This window comes from Papio anubis, chromosome 20, assembly GCF_008728515.1.
Source record: "Papio anubis isolate 15944 chromosome 20, Panubis1.0, whole genome shotgun sequence".
NCBI lineage: Eukaryota > Metazoa > Chordata > Mammalia > Primates > Cercopithecidae > Papio > Papio anubis.
Genome location: NC_044995.1, coordinates 29138881 through 29151919, shown reverse-complemented (window position 1 = coordinate 29151919; position 13039 = coordinate 29138881).

The following is a 13039-nucleotide window of genomic DNA, read 5'->3' as shown; positions in this document are numbered from 1 at the left end:
TTTTCAGATAATCATTAGTGTATAGAAATGCTACTTATTTTGTATGTTGATTTTATATTCTGCCAGTTTAATAAATTTGTTTATTCTAGTGGTTCTCGGTAAAGTCTTAGGCTTTTCTATACTTAAGATGTCATCTACAAGCAGCAATAATTTAATTTTTTTCCAATATGGATGCCTTTGATTTTATTTTCTAATTTTTCTGCCATGGACATTTAGTACTATGTCTAGTAAGACTGAAGAAAGTGGGCATCCTTGTGTTATTCTAGCCCTTAGAGTAAAAGCTCACAACATTTCACTGTCTAGTATGTTGTTAGCTTGCAATTTTTGTTATATGTGGCATTTATTGGCTTAAGGTGCATTTGCCCTATACCTAATTTATTCACGTATTTATCATGAGGGAATGTGACTTTTGTCAAACTTTTATTCTGCATGTATTTAAATGTTAAACATGTGAAAGCACAGCTAATCCCACATAAATATAAAACAAACTCAGAGACTACTATGGACATCTCTATGCATGCAAGCTAAAAAATTTACAGAAAATAAACTCCTGGATACACAATCTCCCAAAACTGAACCACTAAGAAACAAAAATCTGGAACGGAGCAAAAATGTATAATGAAATTGAGTTAGTAATAAAAAACCATAAATAGCCCTGAATCAGATAAATTCACAGCCAGATTTTACCACACATAAAAAAGATGAACCAGGCCGGGCACGGTGGCTCACTCCTGTTAATCCCAACACTCTGGGAGGCTGAGGTGGGTGGATCACAACGGTCAGGAGTTCAAGACCAGCTTGGCCAATATGGTGAAACCCTGTCTCTACTAAAAATACAAAAATCAGTCAAGCGTGGTGGTGGTGGGCACCTGTAGTCCCAGCTACCCAGAAGGCTGAGACAGGAGAATTGCTTGAACCCAGTACAGGGAGGTTGCAGTGAGCCGAGATCGCACCGCTACACTCCAGCCTGGGTGACAGAGTGAGACTCTGTCAGAAAAAAACAGAAGGATGAACTGGTACTAATTCTACTGAATGTATATAAAAAAATCAAAGTGGAATTTATTCCTAATTCATTATATGAGACCAGTATCATCCTAATACCAAAATCTAGTGAAGACACACAAAAAAACTATAGGCAAATATTCTTGATTAACATTGAAACATCCTCCATGAAATACTAGCAAGCTGAGTTCATAAGCAAATCAAAAAGCTATTTTCCACAATCATGTGGAATGCAAGAATGCATTGATCTTTTTTATGAATGCAAGAATGTTTTATGATATGCAGTCAATAAGTGAAATTCACCTTATAAAGATGATTAAAAGCAAAAATTATGTAATTATCAAAACATGCGGAAAAAGCATTCAAGAAAATTCAATATTTATAAAAATATTCTCAAACTAGACATTGAAGAAATATACCTCAAAATAATGAGTCATCTATGACAAATCTTCATTTAACATCATACTGAACAGATGAAAGCTGGATGCATTCTCCATAAAAATAACAATATTCACTCAACACTCCCACTCCTATTCAACACAGTTCTGGAAGTCCTAGCCAGAGCAATCAAACAAATAAATAAAAGGCATCTAAATAGAAAAATAGGAAGTCAAATTATCTTCACAGAAGATATAATTCTCTACCTGTGAAACTTTAAAGATTTCATCAAAAGACTCCTAAGCCTAAAAAATGACTTCAGCAATGTCTCATGATACAAAATCAACATACAAAAATAAGTAGCATTTTTTTACACTAATAACATTCAAGCTGAGAACAAAATCAAGAATATAGTTTATGATAACCGCAAACAAAAAAAATATATATATATATACATTGAATCAAGGAAGTAAAATGTCTCTACAAGGAGTATGACAATACACTGCTGAAAGAGATCAGAAAACACAAATAAATGGAAAAGCATTTTATGCTTATGGATTTGAAGAATCAATATAATTTAAATGCTCATGCTGCCTAAAGCCACCTACAAATTAAGTGCCATTTCTATCAAACCCTTAATGCCATTTTTATAGAATTAAAAAAAAAATCTTCTAAAATATATGAAAAAACAAGCCTAAATAGCCAAGGCAACGTTAACAAACCTGGATGCCTCACATTACCTGACTTCAGACTTTACCAGAAGCTACAGTAACCAATATGACATGGTTCTGGTATAAAAATATACATATGGACCAATGGAACAGAGAGAGAGCTCTGAAATAAAGCTACACTCCTACAACTAAGCTTTTTTTTTTTTTTTTTTAGGGAGTGCAGTGGAAAGATCCCAGATCACTGCAACCTCTGACTCCTGGGTTCAAGCAATTCTCATGCCTCAGCCTCCCGAGTAGCTAGGATTACAGATATGCACGACCATGCCTGACCAACTTTTGTATTTTTAGTAGAGGTGGGGTTTCACCGTGTTGGCCAAGCTGGTCTCAAACACTTGAACTCAAGTGATCTGCTCACCGTGGCCCCTGAAGTGCTGGGATTATAGGCAGGAGCCACCACTCCTGCCCCCAACTTATTTTTGACAAAGTTAATAGAAATAAAAAGGAAATAACTACCTATCTAATAAATAGTATTGGGAAAACTGGTTAGTCATATGCAAAAGAAGAAAACTGAAACCCTACCTCTCATATAAAACAAATAAGATTAGTAACTGTGAGACTTTAATATATAAAAATTCTAGAAGACCAATTAGAAAGTACTCTTCTAGACACTGCCCTCTGGATATAATTCATAACACCTTAAAAGTAAATGCAATGGAAAAAACTTGGAAATTGGCACCTAATTAAACTAAATAGCTGCACAGCAAAAGAAACTACTGACAAATTAGACAACCTATAGTATAAAATAAAATATTTGCAAACTACATACAACGAAGTATTAATATATAGAATCTATCAGAAATTTTGTAAGAAAAAACAGACAAATAATATGAAAAGTCATTTCTCAAAGAAAGACATAAAGCTGCTAATAAACATACTAAGAAAAATGCTCAACATCCCTAGTCATCAGAGAAATGTAAGTCAAAATAACAATGTGATACTATCTCACGCCAGTTAGAATGACTGCTATTAAAAGCCAAAAAGTGACAAATATTCAAGTTGTGGAAAAAAGGGCATCTTTATACACTGTTGATAGAAATGCAAATTAATTCAACCTCTATGGAACGCAGTTTGAAGATTTCTCAAAGAACTAAAAATAGAATTGCCGTCTAGCCCATCAACCAAATTACTGAGTATATAGCCAAGGGAAAATAATTTTACAAAAAATCTTGCACTGACATGTTTACTGCAGCACTATTCACCATAGCAAAGACCTACAATTTAACTAGGTACTCATGAATTTTAGATTCATTTCCTTTTTCTTTTCTTTGTCTTTTTTTTCTTTTTTTGAGACGGAGTCTCCTGTCACCAGGCTGGAGTGCAGTGGCGCAATCTCATGTTCAAGTGATTCTCCTGCCTCAGCCTCCCAAGTATCTGGGACTACAGGTATGCACCACCACATCCAGCTAATTTTTGTATTTTTAGTAGGGACGGGGTTTCACCATGTTGGCCAGGATGGTCTCGATTTCTTGACCTTGTGATCCGCCCACCTCGGTCTCCCAAAGTGCTGGGATTACAGGCATGAGCTACCACGCCCAGCCTTTAGATTAATTTTCTTTTCTAATTTGCTTATAATGAGAAAATTAACATCCATATTGCTGCAAAGAACGTTACTTCTGATTCCACGTTGCTGCAAAAAACACTTCCTTTTCTGTGGCTGGATAGTATTGCATTGTGTGTAAGTATGTCATATACTACAAGTTCTCACTTATGAATGGGTGCTAAACATTGGGTTAACATGGAAACAAAGATGAAAACAATAAATGCAGAGTTCTAAAATAAAAAAAGAAAGGAGAGAAATACTGAAAAACTACGTATCAGGTATGATGTACACGACTGGGGCAATGGAGTTATCAAGTTCCTAAACCTTAACATCATGCAGTATACCTATGTTACAAATCTTCACCTGTACCTCTTGAATCTGAAATAAAAATAGTAAAATATTTTGTGCTATAATGAAATGTTACATTTCTCTAGATCTGGGTTATTAGTTGGAATTAGGAGTCAAAGAAGACACAAAATTATGTTTCCCTTTGAGCATAGGGGTGAATGTTTCAATACTAGGTCTCCCCATAATCTATAAACTAGCATCTTTGAAAGCTCTCAGCCTGTAGGCAAAGAAGTGTTTTATTTCCAAGTGTACAGCTAAAATAAATGACTCTACATGTTTGTTTTTTATGAACTGTACACTAGACTATAAAGTTAACTTTTTACTCTGTTTTTGGAAAAAAATGCTGAATTGTTTAATCATACTTCTTTTAGAATAAACCATTTTTGAGAACGTGAGACTGAAAATTACGTTAAATTTCTGAATTAGGAAAAGAAAGTATTTTTCTAAAGAAAAAAGTGGCCGGGTGCAGTCGCTCATGCCTGTAATCCTAGCACTTTGGGAGGCCGAGGTGGGCAGATCATGAGGTCAGGAGATGGAAACCATCCTGGCCAACATGGTGAAACCCCTTCTCTACTAAAAAGATAAAAATTAGTTGGGTGTGGTGGCGCACGCCTGTAGTCCCAGCTACTCGGGAGGGTGAGGCAGGAGAATCGCTTGAACCCAGGAGGCAGAGGTTGCAGTGAGCTGAGATCACGTCACTCTGCACTTCAGCCTGGGCGACAGAGTAAGACTCCGTCTCAAACAAACAAACAAACAAACAAACAAAAATCTAATGGCCATAGCGCAAGGATGATGAAACGGAGTGTTGGCTATTTAAGACCACACTGCTGCAACCATTCCATTACAACCATACTAATGAATAAAAGAATAATGGATCAGAAAGTATTTTTAGCAAACTTTCCTGATTCTATCACAGTGTTAAATTTTTACTTGTACTTATTATTTGCCACATAGATGTCCGTACTTCTACAAAAGATGCCATAAATTTTAAATTAATATTCTCACCCATATATTCTCCCTAGAAAGACGCCAGTGTGTTTGCAATCAAGGTGTATCCTTTCTGGCCTTTCTTGTGCTGCTTTGTTTCTCTAAAATAGTAAGGCAAGAAGTAAAGCAGAGTTAACCATGACATTTTCAGTTTCTACAGCCACAGCATGAAAATTGTTACGTTATGTCAGCTAGAAATAATGACAGTGATCCACACAACTCGGCCTTCCAAAGTGCTGGGATTACAGGCGTGCACCATATAGCGCCTGGCCAACTTTGTGTTGTAAAAGAAAGAAGAGCACAATAAAATTTTCTGTGACCTATTGAAGTCCATAAAATTTATCGAAGAATTTCACATACAACCTACATTTTTTGGTAACATTTAGTTCCAATCACGATAAATTATATCTGCAACTAACATCTATAATCAATCCCTTTTCTCTCTTTTTGATAAATACTCTGTCTTCCTCCCAGTTTCAAGCAATTCTCCTGCCTCAGCATCCTCGAGTAGCTGGGATTACAGGCATGTGCCACCAGGCCCGGCTAATTTTGTATTTTTAGTAGAGACAGGATTTCTCCATGTTAGTAAGGCTAGTCTCAAACTCCCGACCTCAGGTAATCCGCCCGCCTCAGCCTCCCAAAGTGCTGGGATTACAGGCGTGAGCCACTGTGCCCGGCCAGAAAAAAGCCTTTTAATATACACACAGAAGACCACATTAAGTTAATATTTTTGATGCTATATATGCAAAATAAATATTTTATTTTTCTGATTTCATCAGTTCCACAGGGAAATAACGAACATGCTTATGGTCAGAATTTTTTCAATCAAGCTGTGTTAATAAGAATGACGTGTGGAAAATAAAATTTTACAATTCAAAAAAAAGTCTTTTGTTCATAAAAATAGTGATTAATTTTTAAAACTGTATCCTAACAAGGACTAAATAGTTGTGATCTGAAGTGTTTCAGATGTACTCTACTGATTATTTTAGTCTTATACCACATTAACCTGTTTTGTTTGTTTGTTTGTTTTTGTTTTTTGGTTTTTTTTTGAGATGGAGTCTTGCTCTGTCACCTAGGCTGGAGTGCAGTGGCGCAGTCTCAGCTCACTGCAAGCTCAGCCTCCCAGGTTCATGCCATTCTCCTGCCTCAGCCTCTGGAGTAACTGGGACTATAGGCGCCCGCTGCCACGCCCAACTAATTTTTTTTTTTTTTTTTTTTTTTGGTAATTTTAGTAGAGATGGGGTTTCACCGTGTTAGCCAGGATGGTCTCTATCTCCCAACCTCGTGATCCGCTCGCCTCGGCCTCCCAAAGTGCTGGGATTACAGGTCTGAGCCACCGTGCCTGGCCTTAACCTGTAAAATTTACTAAAATATTTTTATCTAAAATATTTTCAAACTTATTGTAAATAAGGATTGAAAACATTGTTGACATTTTAAAATTTAATGTAATTTAATTTTAGCTGGACCACGAATCAAAGGAATTCAGGTCTCTGAAGCACAGCTGAAACTGCATGTGCTGAGACTGACTTTTTTAAAAAATTGTTTTTATTTCCAAAGGTTATTGGGGAACAGGTGGTGTTTGGTTACATAAGTAAGTTCTTTAGTGGTGATTTATGAGAGTCTGGTGCACCCATCACTTGAGCAGTATACACTGGACTTTATTTGTAGTCTTTTATCCCTCACCCCCTTTCCACCCTTTCTCCCTGAATCCCCAAAGTCCATTGTGTTATTCTTATGTCTTTGCATCCTTATTACATAGCTCCCACTTATTAGTGAGAACATACGATGTTTGGTTTTCCATTCCTGAGTTACTTCACTTAGAATAATAGTCTCCAATCTCAATCAGGTCGCTGAGAATGCCATTCATTCATTCCTTTTTAAGACTGAGTAGTATTCCCATCGTGTACATATACCACAGTTTCTTAATCCACTCGATTGATGGGCATTTGGGCACGATTTTGCAACTGTGAATTGTGCTGCTACGAACACGCATAGGCAGGTATTTTTTTCATATAATGACTTCTTTTTTTTCTGGGTACCCAGTTGTGGAATTGCTGGATCAAATGGTAGTTCTACTTTTAGTTACTTAAGAAATCTCCACACTGATTTCCATAGTGGTTGTACTAGTTTACATTCCCACCCACAGTGTAGAAGTGTTCTTTGTTCATTGAATCCATGCCAACATCTACTATTTTTTTGATTTCTTGATTATGGCCATTCTTGCAGGAATAAGGAGGTATCATATTGTGGTTTTGATTTGCATTTTCCTGATCATTAGTGATTTTGAGCGTTTTTTCCATGTTTGTTAGCTATTTATATATCTTCTTCTGATAATTGTCTATTCATGTCCTTAGCCCACTTTTTGGAGGGATTGTTTCTTTTTTTTTTTTCTTGTTGCTTTTTTTGAGTTCATTGTAGATTTTGGATGTTAGTTCTTTGTCAGATGTATAGATTGTGAAGATTTTTTCCCACTCTGTGGGTTTTCTGTTTACTTGCTGACTTTCCTTTTGCCATGCAAAGGCTCTTTAGTTTAATTAAGTCCCACCAATTTATCTTTGTTTTATTGCATTTGCTTTTGGATTCTTGGTCATGGAGTCCTGCCTAAGCCAAGAAGGATTTTTTCAATGTTCTAGTTTCAGGTCTTAGATTTAAGTCCTTAATCCATCTTGAGTTGATTTTTGTATAAGGTGAGAGGCAAGGCAAGGATCCAGTTTTATTTTCCTACATGTGACTAGCCAATTATCCCAGCACCATTTGTTGAAGAGTGTCCTTTCCCCCACGTTATGTTTTTGTTTGTTTTGTTGAAAATCAGTTGGCTGTAAGTATTTGGGTTTATCTCTGGGTTCTCTATTTTGTTCCATTGGTCTATGTGCCTATTTTTATACCAGTACCATGCTGTTTTGGTGACTGTCATCTTACAGTACAGTTTGAAATCAGGTAATAGGATGCCTCCAGATTTGTTCTTTTTAGCTAGTCTTGCTTTGGCTGTGTGAGCTCTTTTTCAGTTTAATATGAATTTTAGAATTGTTTTTTCTAATTCTGAAGAATCATAGTGGTATTTGGATGGGAATTGCATTGAATTTGTAGATTGCTTTTGACAGTATGTTCATTTTCGCAATATTGATTCTATCCATCCATGAGCATGGGAGGTAATTCTATTTGTTTGTGTTGTCTATGATTTCTTTCAGCAGTGTTTTGTAGTTTTCTTTGTAGAGAGCTTCCACCTCCTTGGTTAGGTATATTCCTAAGCATTTAATTTTTTTTGCAGCTATTCCCACCCACAGTGTAGAAGTGTTCTTTGTTCATTGAATCCATGCCAACATCGACTATTTTTTGATTTCTTGATTATGGCCATTCTTGCAGGAGTAAGGTGGTATCACATTGTGGTTTTGATTTGCATTTTCCTGATCATTAGTGATGTTGAGCATTTTTTCCATATATTTGTTAGCCATTTATATATCTTCTTCTGATAATTGTCTTTTACAGTAGTAAAAGGGGTTTTACAATACTTTTACAATAGTAAAAGGGGTTGAGTTCCTGATTTGGTCACTGTTGGTATATAGAAGAGCTACTAATTTGTGTATATTAATTTTGTGTCGAGAAACTTTGCTGAATTCTTTTATCAGTTCTAGAAGTTTTCTGGAGGAGTCTTCAGGGCTTTCTAAGTAAACAATTATATATCATCAGCAAACAGTAAGAGTTTGACCTTCCTCTTTACTGATTTGGATGCTCTTTATTTCTTTCTCTTGTCTGATTGCTCTGGCTAGGACTTCCAGTACTATGTTGAACAGGAGTGGTGAGAGTGGGCATCCTTGTCTTGTTGCAGTTCTCAGAGAAAATGGTTTCAACTCTTCCACATGCGGTATTATGTTGGCTGTGTGTTTGTCATAGTATGTCCCTTGTATGCCTATTTTGCTGAGAGTTTTAATCATAAAGGGATGCTGGATTTTGTCAATTTTTTTTTCTGCATCTATTGAGATGATCATGTGACTTTTGTTTTTAATTCTGTTTAGGTGGTGTATCACATTTCTTGACTTGCATACGTTAAACCATCCCTGCATGCCTGGTAGGAAACCCACTTGATCATGGTGGATTATCTTTTTGATATGTTGTTGGATTCAGTTAGCTAGTATTTTGTTAAGGATTTTAGCATCTATGTTCATCAGGGATATTGGTCTGCATTTTTTTGTTTGTTTGTTTGTTTTTAGTTATATCCTTTCCTGGTTTTGGCATTAAAATGATACTGGATTCATAGAATGATTTAGGAAGGGTTTTCTCTTTCTCCATCTTGTGAAATAGTGTCAATAGGATTGGGACCAACTCTTCTTTGTAGCAGAATTCTGGTAGAATTCTGCTGTGAATCTGTTTGGTCCTGGACTTTATTTTGTTTGTAATTTTTAAATTATCATTTCAATCTTGTTGCTTGTTATTGGTCTGTTCAGGATATCTAATTCTTCCTGATTTAAGCTAAGAGGGTTGTATCTTTCCAGGAATTTATCCATCTCTTACAGGTTTTCTAGTTTATGCACATAAGAGTGTTCATAGTAGCCTTGAATGATCTTTTGTATTTCTGTGGTGTCAGTTGTAATATATCTTGTTTTGTTTCTTGTTGAGCTTATTTGGCTTTTCTGTCTTCTTTTTTTGGTTAATCTTGCTAATGGTCTATCAATTTTTTTTATCTTTCCAAAGAAGCAGCTTTTCGTTAAATTTATTTTTTGTGTTGTTTTCTTTGCTTCAATTTTATTTAGCTCTGCTCTGATATTGGTTATTTTCTTTCTTCTGCTGGGTTTGGGTTTGGTTTGTTTTTGTTCCTCTAGTTCCTTGAGGTATGATCTTAGATTGTCTGTGTTCTTTCCGACTTTGATGTAGGCGTTTAGGGCTATAAGCTTTCCTCTTTTCACCACCTTAGCTGTATCCCAGAGGTTTTGATAGATTTTGTCACCTTTTTCATTCAGTTAGAAGAATTTTGTAATTTTCATCTTAATTTCATTTCTGACCCAATAATCATTCAGGAGCAGGTTATTCAATTTCCATGTATTTGCATGATTTTGGTGGTTCCTTTTGGAGTTGATTTCCAGTTTTATTCCACTGTGGTCTGAGAGAGTGCTTGATATAATTTTAATTTTCTTAAATTTATCAAGGCTCGTTATGTGGCCTATGATATGGTCTGTCTTGGAGAAAGTTCCATGTATATTCTGTGGTTGTTGGATGAAATGTTCTCTCTCTCCATGTCTATCTCTCTCTCTCTCTCTCTCTATATATATATATATATACACACACACACACATATATCTGTTAAACACATTTGTTCCAGTGTATAGTTTCAGTACATTGTTTCTTCATATACTTTCTGTCTTGATGACTTTTTTATTTTTATTTTTAAGATGAAATCTGCTCTCTCACCTGGGCTAGAGTACAGTGACATGATCTTGGCTCACTGCAACCTCCACCTCCCAAGTTCAAGTGATTCTCTCACCTCAGCCTCCCAAGTAGCTGGGATTACCGGCATCTGCCATCACACCCAGCTAATTTTTTTACTTTTGTAGAGACAGGATTTCACCATGTTGACCAGGCTGGTCTTGAACTCCTGACCTCAGGTGATCTGCCCACTTCAGCCTCCCAAAGTGCTGGGATTACAGGCATGAGCCACCACACCCAGGTGACTTTTCTAGTGCTGTCAGTGGAGAATTAAAGTCTCCCACTATTATTGTGTTACTGTCTATCTCACTTCTTAGGTCTATTAGTAATTGTTTTATCAATTTGGGAGCTCCACTGTTAGATGCATATATGTATAGAATTGTGATATTTTCCTGTTGGACAAGGCTTTTTATCATTATATAATGTCCATCTTTGTCTTTTTTAACTGCTGTTGCCTTAAAGTTTGTTTTGTCTGATTTAATAATAACTACTCCTGCTTGCTTTGGGTGTCCATTTGCATGAAATGGTTTTTTCTACCACTTTACCTTAAGTTTTTGCGAGTCCTTATGTGTCAGATGAGTCTCCTGAAAGCAGCAGATAGTTGGTTGGGGAATGCTTATTCATTCTGCAATTCTATGTCATTTAATTGGATCATTTAGTCTATTTACATTCAGTGTTAGTATTGAGATGTGAGGCACCATTCCATTCATCATGCTATTTGTTGTCTGTATACTTTGGTTTTTGTTTTTGTTTTTGTTTTTTTAATTGTATTTTTGTTTTTTAGGTCCTGTGAGATTTATGCTTTAAAGAGGTTCTGTTTTGATGTGTTTTCAGAATTTGTTTAAAGATTTAGCTCTCCTTCTAGCTGTTTTTGTAGTGGTGACTTGATAGTGGCAAATTCTCTCAGCATTTGTTTGTCCCAAAACAACTATCTTTTCATCATATGTAAAGCTTAATTTTGCTGGATACAAAATTCTTGGCTGACAATAGCTTTGTTTGAGAAGGCTGAAGATAGGTCCTCAATCCCTTCTAGCTTGTCGAGTTTCTGCTGAGAAATCTGCTGTTAATCTGATAGGTTTTGTTTTATAGCTTACCTGGTGCTTTTGTCTCACAGCTCTTAATATTATTTTCTTCATTTTAACATTAGATAACCTGATGAAAATGTGCCTAAGCAACAATCTTTTTGAGATGAATTTCCCAGGTGTTCTTTGTGCTTCTTGCATTTGAATGTCTAGGTCTCTAGCAAGGCCAGGAAACCTTTTCTCAGTTATTCGCCTAAATGTGTTTTCCAAACTTTTAGGTTTCTCTTCTTCTTCAGCAACACTGATTATTCTTAAGTTTGGTCACTTAACATAATTCCAGACTTTTTGAAGACTTTGTTCATATTTTCTTCTTCTTCTTATTATTATTATTTTGTCTTTGTTGGATTGGGTTAATTCAAAAACCTTGCCTTAGAGCCCTGAATTTTTCTTCTACTTGTTCAATTATATTGCTGAGACTTTCCAGAGTGTTTCACATTTCTAAAATTGTGTCCAAAGTTTCCTGAATTTTTTATTGTGTTTTTTTCTTTGAGCTGTCAATTTACTTGAATATTCCTCCCTTTACTTCATATATGATTTTTTTGGATTTTCTTGCATTGGGCTTCACCTTTCCCTGATCTCTCCCTGATTAACTTAATAATTAACCTCGTGAATTATTTTTCAGGTAAATTAGGGCTTTATTCTTGGTTTGAATCCATTGCTGGTGAACTGTGTGATTTTCTGGGGAATGTTAAAGAGCCTTGTTTTGCCATATTGCCATATTGTTTTCTGACTTCTCATTTTGGTAGGCTCTGTCAGAGGGAAAGTCTAGGGCTGAAGGCTGTTCTTCAGTTTCTTTTGTCTCACTGGGTGTTGTAGTACTCTTCCCCTTTTCCTATGGAAGTGGCTCCCTGTGAGCCAAAATGCAGTGATTGTTGTCTGTCTTCTGGGTCTAGCCACCCAGCAATGGTGTGGCCAGCAAGTCTACGTGACTCTGGGCTGGTACTGGGATTGTCTGCACAGAGTCCTGTGATGTGAACCATCTATGGGCTTCTGAGCTGTGGATACCAGCACCTGTTCTAGTGCAGGTGGCAGCGGGGTGCAACAGACTCTGTGAAGGTTTTTAGCTTTGGTGGTTTAATGCTCTAGTTTTGTGCTGGTTTGTCTCCTGCTAGGAGGCGGTGCTTTCCAGAAAGCATCAGCTGTAGTAACAAAGAGAGGGACCGGCAGTGGGCAGAGTTCTAGAACTCCCAAGATTATATGTCCTTTGATTTTTGCTACCAGGGTAGATAGAAAAGGACCATCAGGTAGGTGGGTATAGGTGTGCCTGAGCTCAGACTCCTCTTGGGCAGGTCTTGCTGTGGCTGCTGTGGGGTATGGGGGTGAGATTCCCAGGTCACTGGATTTGTGTACCTAGGAGGATCATGGCTGCCTCTGCTGAGTCATGTATGTTGTTAGGGAATTTGGGGAAAGCTGACAGTCACAGGCCCCATCCAGCTCCCACACAAACCAAAGGGCGGGTCTCCCTCCTACCATGTACCCCGCAACAGCCTTGAGTCTGTTTCCAGGCAGAGGGTATGATGGGCTTCAAAACTTGTCCCCGGCTACCCACCTCC